Consider the following 20,499-nt stretch of genomic DNA (forward strand, 5'->3'; position numbering starts at 1 on the left):
CATTGATAAATGTAAAGTACTACATATGGGATGTAGTAACCCCAGAGTAACGTATCAACTCTGTCGTACTACATTAACAGTGGTAGAGAAAGAAAAGGACCTGGGGGTAATTGTGCAGACAGATATGAAGTTTTCTGAGCAGTGCAGATAGTCTGAAAGAGTAGCTCATGGTGTCTTGTCAATGATGTACAGGAATTTTTCTAGCAGGGATAAGGAGGTGATTATCCCCTTATATAAGGAAATGGTCAGGCCACACCTTGAGTACTGTATACAGGTCTGGAGGCCTCATTTTAAGAAGGATGTAGAGAACATTTTAGAACGAGTACAGAGAAGGACAACAAGATTAGTGAATGGAACAAAGGTTGCTCTTACGAAGAAAGGCTTAAGTTTGCAAATTACAGTATCTGGAGACTAGGCACCTGCAAGGTGATCTGATTGAGGTGTATAAAGCCTTGAATGGTTTGAGCATGCTCAATGCTGATGGGAATCTTCCTCTTGCTCAGAATAATCACCTGAGAGGGCATAAATTCAAATTGAGGAAAGACAGATGTAGGATAGATGTGTGGAAGTTTGCCTTTAGCCAGCAGGCAGTTGATTGGTGGATAAATTTAAGGCTGGGCAGGACAGGTATTTGGAATGAACGGAGGAGTGAAATGGGAGAGTTTTTTTTTTTTTTTTGGTTGATGCTGCATAAGCTTGCTTTCTTGCATCATGTGCCTCTACTAATGCTAATGCACTAACGTTAACTGTACCACGATTTTCTTAAACTTCTATGTGACATGCATTTTATCCACTAACTCGAGAGTAGATAACACAAGTAAACTATTAGAAAGAGATCAACTGCTATTAATTTCATACCAATTTTATTTAACCATCCCTCTAATATATAATATATATTAAAGGGATATATAATCTGCCCAATCGTCCTCCTCAAAATTTATTCAAAATACTCATTTCCATAACACCATTTGGAATTTATTCCAGCAGTCAATTACTCTTTAGGTGAAAGCACATTTTTGTACATCTATTGCATAATCATCCTTTTCCAACTTAAATTTATGTCCCCATGTGTATGTGTGAGTGTGTCATCCTATAAGGAGTGAGGACGTCACCAGCATTTAGTTTATCATTTAAACTCTCAGCTTAAGTCTTTGAAGTCAGGGCTTTCTTAGTAAGAACTACTCTATTGTGCCTTTGCACCTGTTCCAACAGGTCTATGTGCCTCCGTAGCCAGGTGGGCAGGAGCAGCAGTGCATAGCACATGTATATCTTGATTAGACTGGGGTTTGAGTCCGTGACCACCAAATACGGAGGATGTGGAAAGGTCAGGGAATGACCACCACATATCCCCGGAGTAATATGGCCTTAGTTGCTAATGCTCCTAAAAACCAAATAACAAACCAACAGGTCTACATTTCTGCTATAATAGAAACTTTTAAATCTGTATGTAGTATTCAAGATCCAGTCTAACCATTGCCTTATAGGACAGAACAATCATCTCTTTATGTCCAGTGTTCTCTCCAGGACCTATCGAATGGGTGTAAGCATGATGAATTTAACTGACTGCATGGCTAAAATTCAAGCGATTCTCGCGGTATTGTATGGTACTGCTCACTGATCTCGATCAATATTAATTCGAACATACTATGTGATTGAGATCAATGCAACAGGAGCATACAGTATAATGTTAAATTATGCAATTAATTTTTGTTCTGGATTGCTTAAGTCACATTTATAAATAACAGAAAATTTTATAATATTGTGAAGTATTACATTTCCCCACCCGGTTACTTCATAATGCCACTTGGCTGGCAAAATTTTCTGGGAAGAACACTGATGTCTGTGGCAAAATTATTGTATATCATTTACACAGCCTCGTCTGCCACCTTAGCAATCTGTCTGAATTTCTCAGAGAATTCATTTCGGACTGTGCACTCATTCCTAGTTATTTTTCATTTTCCAGTATCTGGAGTTTGGTGCCACCCAAATGGCATGCTATTCTGGGATTACAGCTACTCAAATGCAGTACCTTGCATTTATCAATGGTAAACTTGAACTGATACTTATCAGTCCATCTGCCTAATTTATTCAGGTCTTGATGAAGCAGTACACTCTGTTCCCTGTCATTAACCATCCTACTCACCTTTGTATTATCTTCTGAAAACTTAGACGTTTGTTCAAGTTATCAAAGTAGAAAATATTAAGGGAAAATAATGATGAGAAATCATTACTGATTAAAGACTAAATATTCAAAAGTGATTGATATCAATAGTTACACTGAACAGTAACATCAGGGTCATTGATTTTGGGTATGAGGTTATTACAGTGTTGGCCAAGATTTTTGCAGAACTGGCAAATGCTAAGTTTTTATTTATATTTAGTCATTTTACAGTCAGCTCTGCTATAATGTGCATTTTCGAAACACAAATTTGCTCCAATGTGACTGATATATTAGGGAAAAATGCAGTTTAATGCGATTTTGCATTGGCTCATGTGTGATTTTGTCTGTGAGTAACACAAGGTGAACAAAAACTCGGCACCGAGCTGAATAGCGACCTGTGCAGCAATACGTACAAGTTTATGAAGATTAAAAAATGTCAAATATGTGAGAGTTATACTTCCCATTTACTGTAGTTGTATTGGTCAGAGGCACTTGTCCTTCACTGTATTCACAAGATAACATGTTTTCAGGAGCTCACATTTTTCTGTTCGAACCGAAATTTTGTGAGGCGGGATAGTGTGAGCGGAGGACCCTATTTCTGGAGGTCATTGTTGTTGTTTGGTTTTTAGGAGCATTAGCAACTAAGGCCATATTGCTCCGGGGATATGCAGTGGTCATTCCCTGACCTTTCCACATCCTCCGTATTTGGTGGTCACAGGCTCGAACCCCGGGCAACGCACTGCTGCTCCTGCCCACCTGGCTATGGAGGCGCCTTTCTGGAGGTCAATACCATAAAAAAAAATAAAATTAATTTGCAGTTCCCGGTTTACTGGGCTTTTCTGTTAGTGCAATCTAATTATAAACAGGTAGAAAATCTTACTGCATCTGCGATAATATCGATAGCTGGAATTTTGTGTGGTTTTGACATTATTATAGTGAAATGTGTTTCCCCTTCCATGAAATCTTTAATCATATTATTATTATTATTAGGTATATGGTGCAAGGAAGCTTGAGGCTTATGTTGTACCAGCCAAAAAAAAAATTCCCCAAGTTACCCTCCCTGAGAGAGAGAGAGAGAGAGAGAGAGAGAGAGAGAGTTTGAAGTGGAAAGGAATCACCAAGAAAGAGAAAAATAATGATATCCAGTTCAGGACCATGGCTCTGTCAAGACAATACTCACCAAATGTGAGTTCCTTGGGTTATAAAAAAACATAAATAAATTTTCTGAATCTTCTATTCATTCCTATTTTTAAAGCTTCGTAAACTTGTCTCACTTGTGCAATATGTACATCTCGTGTTTGTCATTATTGATTGCTTATCTTATTTTACTGTTTTAAATTTTACAATAAAAAAAATTTAAAACTTCAGTGAAGAAATATCAATCAAGCAAAACATATCGTGTCAAGGTAAATTGCTATATTTAGTGTAATATTTCTTTATTTATTAAAAATTAGCATTAGCATTAGCAATGGCACATGATGCAAGAAAGCAAGCTTATATAGCATCAGCCAAAAAAAAAAAAGAAAAAAAAAAAGCACCTCCTTATTTCACTTATCCACTCGCTCAAAATGTTTGTCAAGTAATGCCTTGAGTCTATTTAAGCTGTCAACTTCTACAATGACAGATGAAAGTTTGTTCCACCAATCGACCCCTGGCTGGCTAAAAGCAAACTTCCACACATCTTTCCCACAACCATCTTTATGTCCTCTCAGGGGATTATTCTGAGCAATAGGAAGAATTCCATCAAAATTGAGCTTGCTCAAACCATTCTAGGCTTTATACACCTCAATCAGATCATCTTGCAGGTGCCTAGTCTCCAGACACTGGAATTTGCAAAACTTAAGCCTTTCTTCGTAAGAGCAACCCTTTGTTCCATTCGCTAATCTTGTTGCCCTTCTCTGTATTCGTTCCAACAGCTCTGCATCCTTTTTAAAATGAGGCCTCCAGACCTGTATACAGTACTCAAGGTGTGGCCTGACCATTGCCTTATACAAGGGGATAATCACCTCCTTATCCCTGCTAGAAAAATTCCTGTATATCATTGACAAGACACCATGAGCTACTTTTGCAGACTGTCTGCACTGCTCAGAAAACTTCATATCTGCCTGCACAATTACTCGCAGGTCCTTTTCTTTCTCTACCACTGTCAGTGTGGTACCACAGAGTTGATACGTTACTCTGGGATTACTGCTTCCCATATGTAGTATTTTACATTTGTCAATGTTAAACTTCATTTGCCACCTCTCAGCCCATCTGGTCAACTTTTCTAGAACATGTTGCAGCAGTGTACTGTCATTAGTGTCATTAGTTTTTATATTTTTATTTTTATATTTATTTCTACGCAAGGTTGGTGCAAAACACTAAAATCCACAGTATGAATATACCCAACCTCAGAGGCCTGTTTGAAGAAGTGTCATTAGTGTCATTAACAACCCTGCCAACCTTCGTATCATCTGCAAACTTGGACATTAAGCATGATATATACCATACCATCATCAATATCATTTATAAATACAGAAAACAACAATGGACCCAACACCCAAACCCTGAGGGACTCCACTAATAACATTAGTCCACAAAGAGCAGTGTCCATTGATTACCACTCTCTGTCTTCTCCCACTCAACCATCCCTCTATCCATAGCAGCAATTTGCCTCCAATGCCACACGCTCCAATTTGTGCAGCAGTCTTCCATTTGAAATAGAATCAAAAGCTTTTCCAAGATCCAAATATATGATATCAAAGTTAGTCTTTGTATCCAGTTCCTTTGTGACTACATCATAGTTATCCAATCAAATTAGTCAGACAAGACTTCCCCTTAACAAACCCATGCTGTGTCCGAGCTATAACTGAAGTCTTGTCTAGATGATCCTGCAATGCTTCTTTAACCAGTGCCTCCATTAACTTCCCTGGAACAGAAGTTAAACTAACAGGTCTGTAATTACCTGTGTCTCCCTTTGATCCTCCTTTGTGGATTGGGGTCACATTTGCACATCTCCAGTCCATGGGTACCTCCCCTGAGTAAGGGTTTGCTTACTTCCTTTGCCGCCTCCTATAATATGCCAATGGGATTCTTCATCTTGCTCAGAATAATCAGCTCAGAGGGCATAAATTCAAATTGAGGAAGGACTGATGTCGGATAGATGTGCGGAAATTTGCCTTTGGCCAGCGGGTGGTTGGTTGGTGGAACCGACTTCCATCACTTGTTGTTGAAGTTGATAGCCTAAACAAATTTAAAGCTCAACTGGACAGGTATTTCGAACGAACGGAGGGGTGAAATGGGAGTGGTGTGTGTTTTTTTTTTGGCTGATGCTGAATAAGCTTGCTTTCTTGCATCATATGCCTCTACTAATGCTAATGCTAATGCTAATATAACTGGATAGATTGCATCCACCCCAGGTGACTTTCTTGTGTTTATCTTCAACAATTTCTCACAATTATTACAAGATTATCTAGCTTACTGCCAGAGTTGAATACATATCTGGCATTCCGCTCCCTGAATAACTCCTCATGTGTGAATGTCGATGCAAAATATTCATTTAGTTTGTTAGCTACCTGAGCAGGATCATCAACAGTTGAACCATCGATATCAAGTGGACCAATCTGATTCATCCCCTTCCTTCTAGAGTTTACATAAGTAAAGAACTCTTTGCTGTTTTACTTTGCATCCTTTGCCAAAGATTTCTCGTAATCTGCCTTCGCCTGCCTAACGTCCTTTGTAATTTGGTTAGAGACCAGCTTATATCTATCATAGTCTTCTGTGTCACACGTTAATTTATATGTATCCCATGCATTTTTCTTCTCTGTCACATGTCTAATTAGTTCACTGACATCCATTTAGGCCTAAATCTTGAACAATATTTCTTTGTTGGTATGAAAAGCCTAGTAGCTTCCAAGATTAGTAGCAGTAGTAGTGGCATGTGATGCAAGAAAGCAAGCGTATGAGCTTATGCAGCATCAACCAAAAAAAAAAAAAAATTACAAAACAATCCCCTCTAAATATTTGTCCTGTTCCTCCTTAAATTTATTTAACCTACAACTTCCACAATGACAGATGGAAGTTTGTTCCAGCAATTAACAACCCGCTGGCTAAAGGAATTTCCGCACATCTATTCTACATCTGTCCTTCCTCAATTTCAATTTATGCCACTTAGGTTCGTAATCTGAACAAGTGGAAGAATCCCATCAGAATTCAAGGCGTATACACCTCAATCAGATCACTTCGCATGTGCCTAGTCTCCAGCAGCTGCAATTTGCAGAATTTAAGCATCTTTTGGTAAGAGGATCCCTTCAATCCCCTCACCAATCTTGTTGCCTTTCTCTGTACATGCCCAAGCAAATCCTTCCTGAAATGAGGCCTCCAGACCTGTATGCAGTACTCAAGGTGTGGCCTGACCACTGCCTTATACAGAGGGACAATCACCTCCTTTTCCCTGCTAACAAAATTCCTGTATATCATTGACAACACCACATGACCTGCCCTGGCAGCCTGTCTGCATTGTCAGAAAACTCCATATCTGACTGTACAATTACTACCAGGTCTTTTTCATATTCTACCTCCTTAAGTGTAGTACCAGACAGTTGGTACGTTTCTCTAGGATTACTTCTACCGATATGCAGTACTCTGCATTTGTCAATGTTAAACTTCAGTTGCCACTTCTCAGCCCATCTGCCAAAATTTTCTAGACCCTGTTGCAGTAACACACTGCCATTACTGTCATTAACAACCTTGCCAACCTTTGTATCATCTGCATACTTCGATACTAAGCCTGATATACCTTCATCAATATACAAAACAACAGTGGACCCAAAAGCGAACCTTGTGGGACTCCACTAATAACATTAGTCCACGAAGACCAGCACCCGTTGATTACCACCCTCTGCCTTCTCCCACTGAACCATACTTTTATCCACTTTAGCAACTTACCCTTAATACCATTCTGCTCCAATTTGTACAGCAGTCTTCCATGCGCAACAGTGTGAAAAGCTTTCCTGAAATCCACGTACATGATATCAAAATTATTTTTTGCATCCAGTTCCTTTGTAACCACATCATAATAACCAATCAGATTTGTCAGACAAGACTTTCCCTTAACAAACCGATGCTGTGTTTGAATTATTGCTTCAGTCTTGTCTAGATGATCTTTAGCCAGTGACACCATTATTTCACCCGAAACAGAAGTTAAACTAACTGGTCTGTAATTATTCGTGTCACCCTTCGATCCCCCTTTGTGAATTGGGAACACATTTGCACATCTCCAGTCTGTGGGGACCTACCCTGAGTCCAAGGATTCTCTCATAATTATGGCTAAGGGTTTGCTTACTTTCTTTGCTACCTCCTTTAATATAACTGGAAAGATCCGATCCACCCCAGGTGCCTTTCTTATGTTTAACTTCAACAATTTCTCTCCCACTTTGTTCTCAGTTATTACGAAATCATTAAGCACCCTGTTACAATTTGATAACCTTCTGGTATTTTTAAACCTTAAAAACTCCTCATGTGTGAATGTAGATGCAAAATAGTCATTCAGTTTGTTATCTGAGCAGGATCATCGACAGTCGAGCCATCGATATCAAGTGGACCAATCAGATTCATCGCCTTCCTTTTGGAGTTTATATAAGTAAAGAAATCCTTGCTGTTTTTCTTAGCATCCTTTGCCAAAGATTTCTCGTAATCTGCCTTCGCCTGCCTAACCTCCTTTGTGACTTGATCACAGAATTGCTTATATATAACATAGGCTTCTGTGTCGCCTGATAATTTATATGCATCCCATGCATTTTTCTTCTCTGGCACGAGTCTCATTTGTTCATTTGACAACCATTTAGGCCTAAACCTTGAACAATATTTCTTAATAGTTGTGAAATGTTTAGTAGCTTCCACTATTAATTCCTTGAATGCTTCCCACTTAGAATTTGCTGTTGGTAACATCAGCAAATTAATTAATTTGCTGATGAAGAATTAATTGAATTAATTAATTCAATTAATTCTTCATCAATGCTTTGAATGCATGCCATTTTGAATTTGCTGTTGGTAACATCATCAGTTGGTTCCACCATATAGAATTTAAATACTGTCTCAGACCACCGTAGTTACCTTTACGAAAGCAAAAACCCTTCCCTTTACTCTTGATGGTAGTTACCTCTTTGAGTAAATCCCACTTCAGCACACTGTAATCACTGCCACCTAGTGGTTCCTTTATCTGCAGATTCTTAATACATGAAGAATCATTACTGATAATCAGATCAAGAGTATTACTACCTCTAGTTGCTTCCTGAACATGCTGCTGTAGAACACAATCATCCAATAAATCCACAAAATCCTTGCTAGTGTGTCAGTGACCAACCCACAAGTTCCAGTCAATATCCGGGAAATTAAAATCCCCCATTATAAGACATTCTAATTTACTGGCCCACTCTATTTCTCTGCACAATTGCTCATTATACTCATCAGATTCATTAGGCCTATAACACACACCTACTCTCATTTTTCCTTTCCCAGTGCTTATGTCACAACAAACAGACTCAACATTGCATTGTCCACCAACATCAATTGGATGCACTTCCTTAGATTTTATGTGTTTCTTAACTAACAGCATAACCTCTCCTCCTTTTCTGTCCTGTCTATCCTTTCTGTATACGTTGTACTCCCCAAATTCCAGTTCTGCACTGCTTATGTCTGTGTGACACCATGTGTCTGATATCCCAACAATATCTGCCTTTGATGTCGTGACTAGCACTTCAAGCTCATCCAATTTATTAACTATACTCCTAGCATTGGTGTAAATGCAAGTATACATGCACCTGTTTCTACTCTTAGTTACCCTAACACAGCCCATGTGTTTACTTGTTCCACTATGACTCCCAGCAGTCCTGGAAATTCCCATTGCCTTGCTTTCAGGCTGCTTCTCAATTGCATTTCAATAGAAGTAGTGCAAGAATCACTTTTACCTCTGCCAGCGGCTACTGTTAATCTATTAGTCTGTGTATCCCCCCAAGCTAGCAGTTTTCCGACCCACCTAACACTGCCTTGATAGCATCATCAAATATTCTTGCACCCTTTTTATTTAAGTGCATCCCATCCCTGTAGAAGCAGTTTCTGCTGTTAAAAACCACACACCAGGCTGAGAAAAATTCTACTCCTTGAGCCTTGCACAATCTCTCCAGGTCCGAATTGATCGACAAGGCTCTCATCATATACTCCCTCCAATCGTGTCTGGGCAGAATTGCAGATGCTTTTAAATTCAACCGTAATTCACGGCTTTTTTTCAGCATTATCTTGTACTTGTTAAGTAATTCTGCCGGTCTTCTACTCTTAATATCATTAATATCTTAATATCACCCTTTGTGCCCTCAAAGGATAATATCTGCTCTACAACGTCATCAACCTTTGTCCCTGGCAGACATACGATGGTCGTGTTCCATCTATCCTTTTTGCAAAATATGTTCCCCATTTCCCTGACAACAGAGTCACCTACAACAACTAGTTCCTTTGGGACCAGTGCATTCTGCCTGGGGGGTTGCCTCTGTGTTGCGTGATGTATTTGCACCATATAGCCATTATTAATACTAATATATATTATGATATTGAGTTTACACCATACCATTATGCTTGTAATGTTATAAGTAATGTTATAATAGCTAATAAAATTATTCTATTAATGTCAACCTATGTGATTCCAACTGTAGAGATACCTATTTACCACAATTAAGACATCAGAATTCCCTTACGATGCACTACAGTACAAAGTTATGAAATGTGATATTTCTAACAAATCACCAATCAAAGTTTCTATGTATATTAAGTAGTAACTTACAAAATCTATAGCTAAATTTAAAAATAAACTAATGAAAGTGAGTAGGACTATAAAGCTCTTTATACAATGCAATTTAATAAGCTAATTAAGCCAATAAAACGGCAAATTTTTTAAAAAACTTATCCATTCCAAGGAACTCAAAATTCTTCAATTAGTATGTACTCTTGAACCAAACCCAAATATTTCAGCTAAATTTCAGTTAAAAGAGGAGAAAAATGGAGGGTGCTCAATCTTTAGGCCACTCTTTTTAATGCAGAATTCTTTGTTGAATGCATACTTCAACATAAATTATGATTTTACTAGTGTGGAAAATGGGAGAATTTTACTAATATGGAAATTTTGGCAAACAGTGACTCTACATTAAAGTTGCTCATACTGTGGATGTACTTTTCCACAAATTTGTATTAGTAGAAATATATGAAAAGAAAGCAAGCTTATATAGCATTGGCAAAAACAACAACAAAAAAGAAATAAAAAAAAGAAAAAAAAAAAAAAAACAACACCCCTCATGTGACCTTCTCCTATGATAATACTGGTGTTCAAAATAGTTTTTTTTTTCCTTATCACAGGGCTAAAATTTACAGATTCTAGAGTAAATTGATCTGCTGATTGTTGTTATTGTTGCAGTAGGGTTTTAGGTGCATCAGCAACAAAGGCCATATTGCTCCATTTATATTGTCCGTAAATTGCATGTGTTCTGAGGTCGATTTTCTGTTCTGATGGACAAAAAAAAATGATGGTACCCTCGCCTGAGACCAACTACCCAGCCATATTGTGAAAAACGCACATAAAATTCCTCCCATGGACTCAAACTCAGTTCTTTTCCACCCGGCGTGGAGGGGAAGACTACTAGACTGGAAGGAAGGGAGAAACACAGACTAACAGATTAACAGCAGCCGCAGGCAAAGCTGAAAGTAATTCTTACATGGTTTACACCTTTCTTTCCAGGCTACTGCCTGGAAAGCAAGGTTCAGGGATTTCAAGGCTGGCTGGTTGGGTCCTCATGGAACAAACAAATACATGGGGTGTGTTAAGGTAAATAAGAATAGGTGCATACATGTAATTGAATGTACACTAATGCTAGGAGCACCGTAAATAAATTTGATAAATTTGAAGGGCTGGTTAAGTCATCCAAAGCAAACATAGTAGGGATATTCGAGTCATGGTGTCACTCAGGCATAATGGATACAGAATTTGAATATTATAAACCCCTCCTCCCCCAAGAGGGAGGAGGGGTTTATGCTCTTAGTTAGTAAGAATATTAAATCTAAGGCAGTGCATCCAGTTGACATGGGCAGTGCAATGCTGAGTCAGTTTGGTGTGGCAAAAGCACTAAGAAAACAAAAATAAGAGTATGACAGTGTTAGAGGCCTAATGACTGTAATGAGTATAATGAGCAACTGCATAGACATATTGAGTGAGCCAGCTAATCAGAATGTCTGAAAATGGGAGATTTTAACTTTCCAGATATTGTTTGGAACTTGTGGGTTCACTCACACACTACATACTAGTAACAGTAATAGTATATGCCACATAGTGCAAGGAAGCTACAGTCTTTTGCTGAACTGGCAAAAAAAAAAAAAAAAACACTTAAGTACATAAGAAAATACAAATTATATGCTTCCCTCCTCACACAGATAACTATTCAGTTAACCTTTGAATTTATTCAAACTGTCAGCCTCACCTACCTTGGACGGAACTTGTTCGAACAATCAATGACTTGCCGGCTAAAAGAAAACATCCTACAATCTAATCTAAATGTCAACCCCTGTAATTTTAACTTATAGTCCCTAGTTCTGGAATTATTTATAACAATGAGAATTCCACCCTCACGTTACTAATCCCTCTCAGATCCATATAAACTTCAATCAGGTCACTTCTGAGGTGTCTGGTTGCCAAGCTCTGTAGCCCACATATCAGAGCCTTTCCTCATATGGTCGTTCATTTGCCAGTCTCACCATTTGAGTTGCCATCTTTGGACCCTTTCAAGAAGCTTGATGTCTTTTTTCAGATGAGGTATCCATACTTGAACACAGTATTCCAAATGTGACCTTACAATTGCCTTAGTGGGATTATGACCTCCCAATCTCTACAGGATAACGTTCGATAAATTATCAATAGGACACCATGGGCTTTCCAAATGACTTGTTAACACTGTTCAGAAAGCTTCATATCTGTCTATATCGTAACAACTAGATCTTTTTCCTCCTCCACTGTTTTGAATTCAACCCCATGAAGAATATAATTTATTTGGGGGTTGCTATTCCCCAAGTGTAAGAATTAAAACATAGCTGACACTTATCTATCTGTTCAAGTCATCCTGAAGGAGTGCTGGCTAGCACTGATCATTAATGACTCTGATAATCTGTACGTCATCTGCAAATTTTGACACCACACCTTCTATCCCTTCATCGATGTCATTTATGAAAATGAGAAACAACAGTGCCCCAAGAACTGATTCTTGAGGGACCCCCACTCCTGACATTACATCAATCTGAAGAATATCCATTAATCAATACCCTCTGCCTTCTGCCCTGCAGCTACACAGCAATCCATCTTAGAATCATACCAGTAATCCCAGCCTGTTCAAGCTTATGCAGTACCCTCTCATGAGGGACAGAGTCAAATGCTTTGCTAAAATCCAAATAAACTATGTCGAAATTGTTCCTTAAATCCAGCTCGTGAGTAACTGTGTCACAACAGCCTACTAAGTTAGCTAAACATGATTTTCCCTTAAAAAAGCCATGTTGTGTGTCCTTCAGAATGCCATATCTATCTAAATATCCCTCGATTGCACTCTTAATTATGGACATTTAGATCTTTTTCTCAAAAGCAACCCTTCCAATACATGGTCAAGGTGAGTCCATGTACTTGAAAGGTTTATTTGGCCTTACAAGAATGCAATACGGAACAATCTGCAAGATTTCTATTCTTCTTTTCCTTGGTTGGATTACTGTTTTAAATCTGATGCCAATATTTGCTTGGATCATTTCAGTGAAATTATTCTTGTAGGGATAAAATTCTTTATTTCACATACCACCTTAAAATCTCATTCTTTATCGAAACCTCGGTTTTCCAAAAAATGCACTAAGGCTGTTCAAAATAAGAATGTGTCATAATGTTAGCTTCCATCTAAATTTTCAGGTTCATTTCCCTACACCAAAGCGTGCAACAATTGTAAAGCAGTTATTAATCGGACCAAACTAGATTTTGAACAGGCTAAGAGTTTACTTGCTTCTTTCCCAAATGGCAGTAAAGCATTCTGGTCTCTTGCCAAAGCTATTGGCTGCAACTTACCCCTTTCCAATCTCACCTTTGTTAAAAGCCTGATGGTTCTACTGCCACCTGAACCAAATACAAAACTGATCTGCTAGCATCCTACTTTTTTAGCATTAGCATCAGTAGAGGCATACAATGCAAGAAAGCAAACTTATGCAGCATCAGGCAAAAAAAACCAAAAACCCTCCCATTTCATCCCTCCATTCGTTCCAAATGCCTGTCTAGCTCAGCCTTAAATTTATTTAGGCTATTAGCCTCCACAACAAAACATGAAAGCCTGTTCCACCAATGAACTACCTGCTGGCTAAAGGCAAATATCTGCACATCTATTCTACAACTATCTTTTCTCAATTTGAAACTGTGCCCCCTCAGGTTCATAGTCTGAGCAAGACGAAGAATCCCATCAGCATTCAGCTTGCTCAACCCTTCTTCTAACTCTTCTACTGATGATCTTGGTAAACCTCTTCTTCCATATCCAGCACACTCCATTCAATGCTTCCTGTGATCTTCCATCAAAACGATATCGGAAGAATTTTGAACAGTATTGATACCAAGAAAGTGCAAGGGATCCTGATAGTATTTCTCCACTTGTTCTCAAAACCTGTGCTCCTGAGCTTATTCCTGATCTGTGTTGCTTTTTACATTTTCATATTCCACGTGTTTTTCCTTCAGCTTGGAAATTTGCTCATATCCAACCAGTTCCAAAAAGGGTAACAAATCCCTCCCATCCAATTATCATCCCATTGTACTTATTTCTACTCTTTCTAAAGTAATGTAAAAATTCATTAATCCCCAACTCCTAAACTATCTAGAAACCTTCCAACTATTCAATGATTGCCAGTATGGATTTTATCAATTCACTGGTGATATACTGGCTTATATTAGCCATCTATGGACAAATTCAACAGAAAAGTTGGGTGAAACTCAAGCAGTTGCTCTTAACATTTCAAAAGCTTTTGATTGTTTGGCATAATGGCCATCTAAATAATCTTCTATCTTATGGTTTGGCAATTGTTTTCTGTAATTGTGTATCCTGTTTTCTTTCTGACTGCTCACTTAGGATGAAGGTAGATGGCTCTCTGTCTTCTAACTTCTCCACTAATGCTGGTGTCCCCCAAGGTTCAGTTCCTTCCCCGACTCTTTTCCTTTTGTATATTAATGACCTTCTTCCATTTACTGGAAATCCTATCCATAGTTCTGCTGAAGATAGCACATTGCATTTCACTTTCCAGTTTGAGAAACCTTGCCCTGCTCAATCATCTTCAACTTCTCGAATATCCACTACCAATTTCTTAAATGCTGATCTCCAGGTAATTCTCAATTGCAGCAAAGATAACTTAGTAAATTTCAATCCTTCTAAAACTCAGTCCTGTCTTATATCTTTCAAAAAGATTCTTCTGCTTCCTTATTTTCGACGACATTCTGCACACATAACTCTATTAGGAATTGCCCAGACTTCTAATGTCTCTTTTGGCTTAAGTACATCACAAATATTGCTTCCTGTGCATCCAAGAACTGGATTTTCTCTTTCACTCTCAGCATTACTTTTCTTCTACACAGCTACTCACTCTGTACAAATATGAAATCAGCCTACCATGAAATATTTTTATCACATCTGGGGTGATGAACCCATGACCTTGCTCTCTCTCTCTCTCTCAGGCTTCTACACTCCATTCAAAAGAAGGCAATTAAGTTAATTAATGATCCATCTCTTACAACATCTTTCCAACCTCTGTCTCATAGACATTCTATTTCTGCTGCATGTCATTTCTATAGATACTTCCATGGGCACTATTCTTCTGAATTGGCTTCTATATTCCTTCCCCCACACACTCTTCTAAACAAGCAAACCTTTTATTGTCAAACTCAAGGAACCAACCGTTCTTCTTCCTCATTTATACTTTCAACTTCTGTTTTCTGGAACAACCTCCCTTTACACATATTTCCTGAAAATTAGAATCCACAGATATTCAAATGTAATATCAACGTGAATCTTCTTTCATCCTCTCAACCTTCAACTCATGCACAGGGCTCCTCGTAGCCAGGTAGGAAGGAGCAGCAGTATGTAACACATGCTACTTGATTAGGCCGGGGTTCGAGCCTGTCACCACCAAATATGGAGGATGCAGAAAGGTCAGGGAACGACCACCGCATATTCCCGGAGCAATATGGCCTTAGTTTCTAATGCTCCTAAAAAACCAAATAACAACAACAACAACAACAACCCATGCACAGTACTAGGTACTATATGCTTTAATATCTTTCATATTAGGAATTTTCATAAAATAAACAAAAACCATAATAACTGCTTTGGTACTACACTTCTCTAAATAAAAACTACTTCTGCAATGAAAAACTATACTGCTGTATGTTTAAAGTGCATTCAATTTAAATAATTTTAATCAAGTTAGTTAGTTAGTTAACTGGAGCCATTATCAACCATTGCGGGATGGAAGCCTCCTCAAAAATTCATGCTGAGGGAAATAGACCATAATCTGCCACGCTGGTCCAGTCCGGGTTGGCAGATCGACCGTATTTAGCAGTCAGGGGCTTGAACCCCGGTCTACTCAAAGAGCATGTGCTACTGCACTCCCGCTCCTGACTCTCGGCTACGGAGACACATTTTAATTTTAATCAACAGCACCTTAACTGTCCACTGGAGAAGTGCTTTTTATTAGAGTAGAGCAATATAAAACAACTACCCCAGGGGTTCATATCTGGTGAGTATTGGCTTGGTACATCCAGGGTACTGAGCTGGATATCATAATTTTTCTCTTTCTTGGTGATTCCCTTCTACTTCTGAATCTCTCTCTCTCTCTCTGGGTATTCAGAAATTTTTGGCTGGTACAGTATATGCCTCAGGCTTCCTTGCACCATATGGCTAATAATAATAATAATAATAATTCATGGCCAAGTACCTTCACAAAATATTAGCTTTAGTAGAAGCATATGATGCAAGAAAGCAGCTTATACAGAATCAGCCAAAAAAAAAAAAAAGAGACCCTTCCCATTTCACACATCCATTCATTCCAAATGTATGTCTAGTTCTGCCTTGAATTTATTTAAATTATCAACTTCCACAATGACAGATGAAAGTTTGTTCCAGCAATCAACGACTCGCTGGCAAAAAGGCAAACTTCCGCACATCTATCCTACAACCGTCTTTCCTCAATTTGAATTTATGCCTTCTCAGGTGATTTTTCTGAGCAAGAGGAAGAATCCCATCAGCACTGAGCATGCTCAAACCATTCAAGGCTTTATACACCTCAATCAGATCACCTCACAGGTACCTAGTCTCCAGACATTGCAATTTGCAAAACTTAAGCCTTTCTTCATAGGAGCAACCCGTTGTTCCATTCACCAATCTCACTGCCCTTCTCTGTACTCATTCCAGCAGCTCTACATCCTTCCTAAAACGAGGACTCCAGAGCTGTATACAGTACTCAAGGTTTGGCCTGCACATTGCCTTATACAAGGGGATAATCACCTACCTATCCCTGCTAGAAAAATTCCTCTATATCACTGACAACATGCCATGAGCTACTCTTGTAGACCGTCTGCACTGCTCAGAAAACTTCATATCTGATTGCAAAATTACCCCCAAGTCTTTTTCATTCTCTGTCACCCTAAGTATAGTACCATGAGGTTGATACGTTACTCTGGGGTTACAGCTACCCATATGCAGTACTTTACATTTGTGGACGTTAAACTTCAGTTGTCACCTCTCAGCTCATCTGCTCAACTTTTATAGATTCTGCTGCAGTAGCATACTGTCATTAACAAAACTGCCAACCTTCATATCGTCTGCAAACTTGTACATTAAGCCTGATATAACTTCATCAATATAATTAATAAATGGACCTAACACCGAACCCTGGGCGACTCCACTAATTAACATTAGTCCACGAAGAGCAGTGTCCATTGATTACCACTCTCTGACTTCTCCCACTCAACCATCCCTTTATTCATAGCAGCGATTTGCCCTTAATGCAATGCTGCTCCAATTTACAGTAGTCTTCTATGTGCAACAGGATCAAGTTAGTTTGATGCACACTAATTAGTAAACCAAGTTTTCTTAAAGCTAGTTAAGAAGGCTATGCCATAAAATACAAAGACTTTCTATAGCTTCACCAGTTGAACATTTTGCCGCAGACTTATACAATTAGTGATTTAATTTTTCCTCTTAAATATGAAAATAGCAATTTAAATAATTTACCAAACCTAAATGGTCAGTTTTAGTCATAAACTTTAGAAGATTATCGATTGGTTGCAAGTAACAGGGTGCTTAATGATTTTGTAATAACTGAGAGCAAAGTGGAGGAGAAATTGTTGAAGTTAAACATAAGAAAGGCACCTGGGGTGGATGGGATCTATCCAGTTATATTAAAGGAGGTGGCAAAGGAACTAAGCAAACCTTTAGACATAATTATAAGAGCATCCTTGGACTCAGGGGAAGTCCCCACAGATTGGAGATGTTCGTGCAAATGCATCCTCAATTCACAAAGGGGGATTGAAGGGTGACATAAGTAATTGCAGGGCACCTCCGTAGCCAGGTGGGCAGGAGCAGCAGTGTGTAGCACACTCTTCTTGATTAGACTGGGGTTCAAGCCCGTGACCACCAAATACGGAGGATGCAGAAAGGTCAGGGAATGACCACCGCATATCCCCGGAGCAATATGGCCTTAGTTGCTAATGCTCCTAAAAAAACAAACAAACAACAACAACGAGTAATTACAGACCAGTTAGTTTAACTTCTGTTCCGTGTAAAATAATCGAGTCACTGGTTAAAGATGCATTGCAAGATTATCTAGACAAGACTGCAGCAATAATTCACACACAACATGGGTTTGTTAAGGGAAAGTCTTGTCTGACAAATTTGATTTTATACTATGATGTGGTTACAAAGGAACTGGATTTTGATATCATATACTTGGATTTCAGGAAAGCTTTTGACACTGTTGCGCATGGAAGACTACTGTACAAATTGGAGCAGAATTGTATTAAGGGTAAGTTGCTACAATGGATAAAAAGGTGGTTGAGTGGGAGAAGACAGAGAGTGGTAATCAATGGATGCTGCTCTACGTGGGCTATTGTTATTAGTGGAGTCTCACAGGGTTCAGTGTTGGGACCACTGTTGTTTTGTACATTTATCAGTGATATTGATGAACAGTATCAACACTAAGTAGGCCTCCGTAGCCGAGTGGTCAGGAGCGGGAGTGCAGTAGCACACACTCTTTGAGTAGACCGGGGTTCAAGCCCCTGACTGCTGAATACGGTCCATTTCCCTCAGCATGAATTGTTGAGGAGGCTTCCATCCTGCAGTGGGTTGATAATGGCTGCACTTTTTACCTTTTTTTTTTTTTTTTTTTTATCAGACAATAAGCCTGATGATATCAGGCTTAGTGTCGATTTTTTTTCAGATGATACAAAGGTTGGCAGGGTTGTTAATGACAGTGTGCTATTGCAACAGGATCTAGAAAATTTGGGCAGATGGGCAGAGAAGTGGCAATTGAAGTTTAACATTGACAAATGCAAAGTACTGCATATGGGTAGAAGTAACCCTAGAGGAATGTACCAACTCTGTGGTACTACACTTAGGGTGGTAGAAATAAAAAGATCTGGGAGTAATTGCACAGTCAGATACGAAGTTTTCTGAGTAATGCAGACAGTCTGCAAGAGCAGATCATGGGGGCTTTGTCAGTAGTAGTAGTAGTAGTAGTAGTAGTGGCAGTGGCATGTGATGCAAGAAAGCAAGTGTATGAGCTTATGCAGCATCAGCCAAAAAAAAAAAAAAACATACATATATAAACATATATAAAAAAAAAAAAAAAATCACACCATTCCCTCCAAATGCCTGTCCAGTGATACACAGGAATTTTTCTAGCAGGGAAAAGGTGATTATCTCTTTGTATAAGGCAATTGTCAGGCCACGCCTTGAGTACTGCGTACAAGTCTGAAGAAATTGTGGGCCCAACACCGAACCCTGTGGGACTCCAGTAAAAACATTAGTCCACGTAGAGCAGCATCTATTGATTACCACTCTGCGTAAAATTTAGGAAGGATGTAGATTTGATTGAGCGTGTAAAGGGAAATGCAACAAGATTGGTTAGGGGAACAAAGGGGTCCTCTTACCAAGAGAGGCTTAAGTTCTGCAAACTCCAGTGGTTGGAGACTAGGCACCTGCGAGTTGATCTGATTGAGGTGTATAAGGCCTTGAATGGGGTTAGCACGCTGAATTCTGATGGGATTCTTCCGCTTGCTCAGATTACAAACGTGCAGGGGCATAAATTGTAGTTGTAAAATAGATGTGTGGAAATTTGCCTTCAGCCAGCAGGTGGTTAATTGCTAGAACAAACTTCCATCTGTCGCCGTGGTAGTTGATATCTTTTTTTTTTTTTTTTGGCTGATGCTACATAACCTCATATGCTTGCTTTCTTGCATCACATGCCTCTATTACTATTACTATAACATTTTATCTTTGGAAATTTTTCCTCCCATCATACATATACACTGAACAGCACTACTATAAGTGCCTTGTTTCCAAAAATTATTTTTCCTGACAATTATATATGCTCCAATAATAAATTACACTCACATCTGATGTAATAAAAGGGATCTCTTAGGTTGGAAGATTTCTTGCTGTCCACTTCAGCAATCTGGGCCTGAAAAGTATGTTGCAACATTGTTCCTTCTGGCTGTTTTTATGATGGTGTTGCTGACTCCTAGAATAAATGGTATGATTGTTGGAAGATTTTTGCTTTCCAACTGAGGGATTTTGGTGTGATGTTTGAGAGAGCCCTCTCCATCATGCCAAGAAAATATTAATTCTTCTTTGCCTCATTCCTGATGAAGTTCAATTCATCAGGAATGAGATAAATTTTATCATGTATTTTTTGATGGCTCCAAGTACATATGCCATGAGAATCCCTACTTTCACAGAGAATAGAGATGATAGGATATTTAAATTATACCCATATCTGTGAGTTTTCTGCAGTCAGATTTTGAAATGCTACAGGAGGATCCTTTTAGTATATTACCTAAAAATGGTAGTTGCTTGTTTTCCTCCATTTATATTTTAAATTTAAAATATTTAATTTATTAAAATTGTCGATGTTTCTTAAAAAAGAGGTTGTATACTTCATGGATAAATAATATCAGAATGTCATCAAAATTACAAAGTCAGAATTTAGGGTGGAGATGATGTTCAAGAAATATAGATGATGTTCAAGAAATATAAGCAAAAGTG

General features: G+C 38.6%; 1 protein-coding gene across 1 annotated transcript in view; it reads right to left on the reverse strand.

Moving 5' to 3' along the window:
* The window catches only part of LOC150081017 (sodium- and chloride-dependent glycine transporter 1-like), a 455,858-nt gene that overhangs the window by 176,563 nt on the left and 258,796 nt on the right, over positions 1-20,499 (reverse strand). The gene's annotated exons all lie outside the window — the stretch shown is intronic.

Source organism: Mastigoproctus giganteus, chromosome 9 (genome assembly GCF_048544385.1).
Source record: "Mastigoproctus giganteus isolate SK-2022 chromosome 9, ASM4854438v1, whole genome shotgun sequence".
NCBI lineage: Eukaryota > Metazoa > Arthropoda > Arachnida > Uropygi > Thelyphonidae > Mastigoproctus > Mastigoproctus giganteus.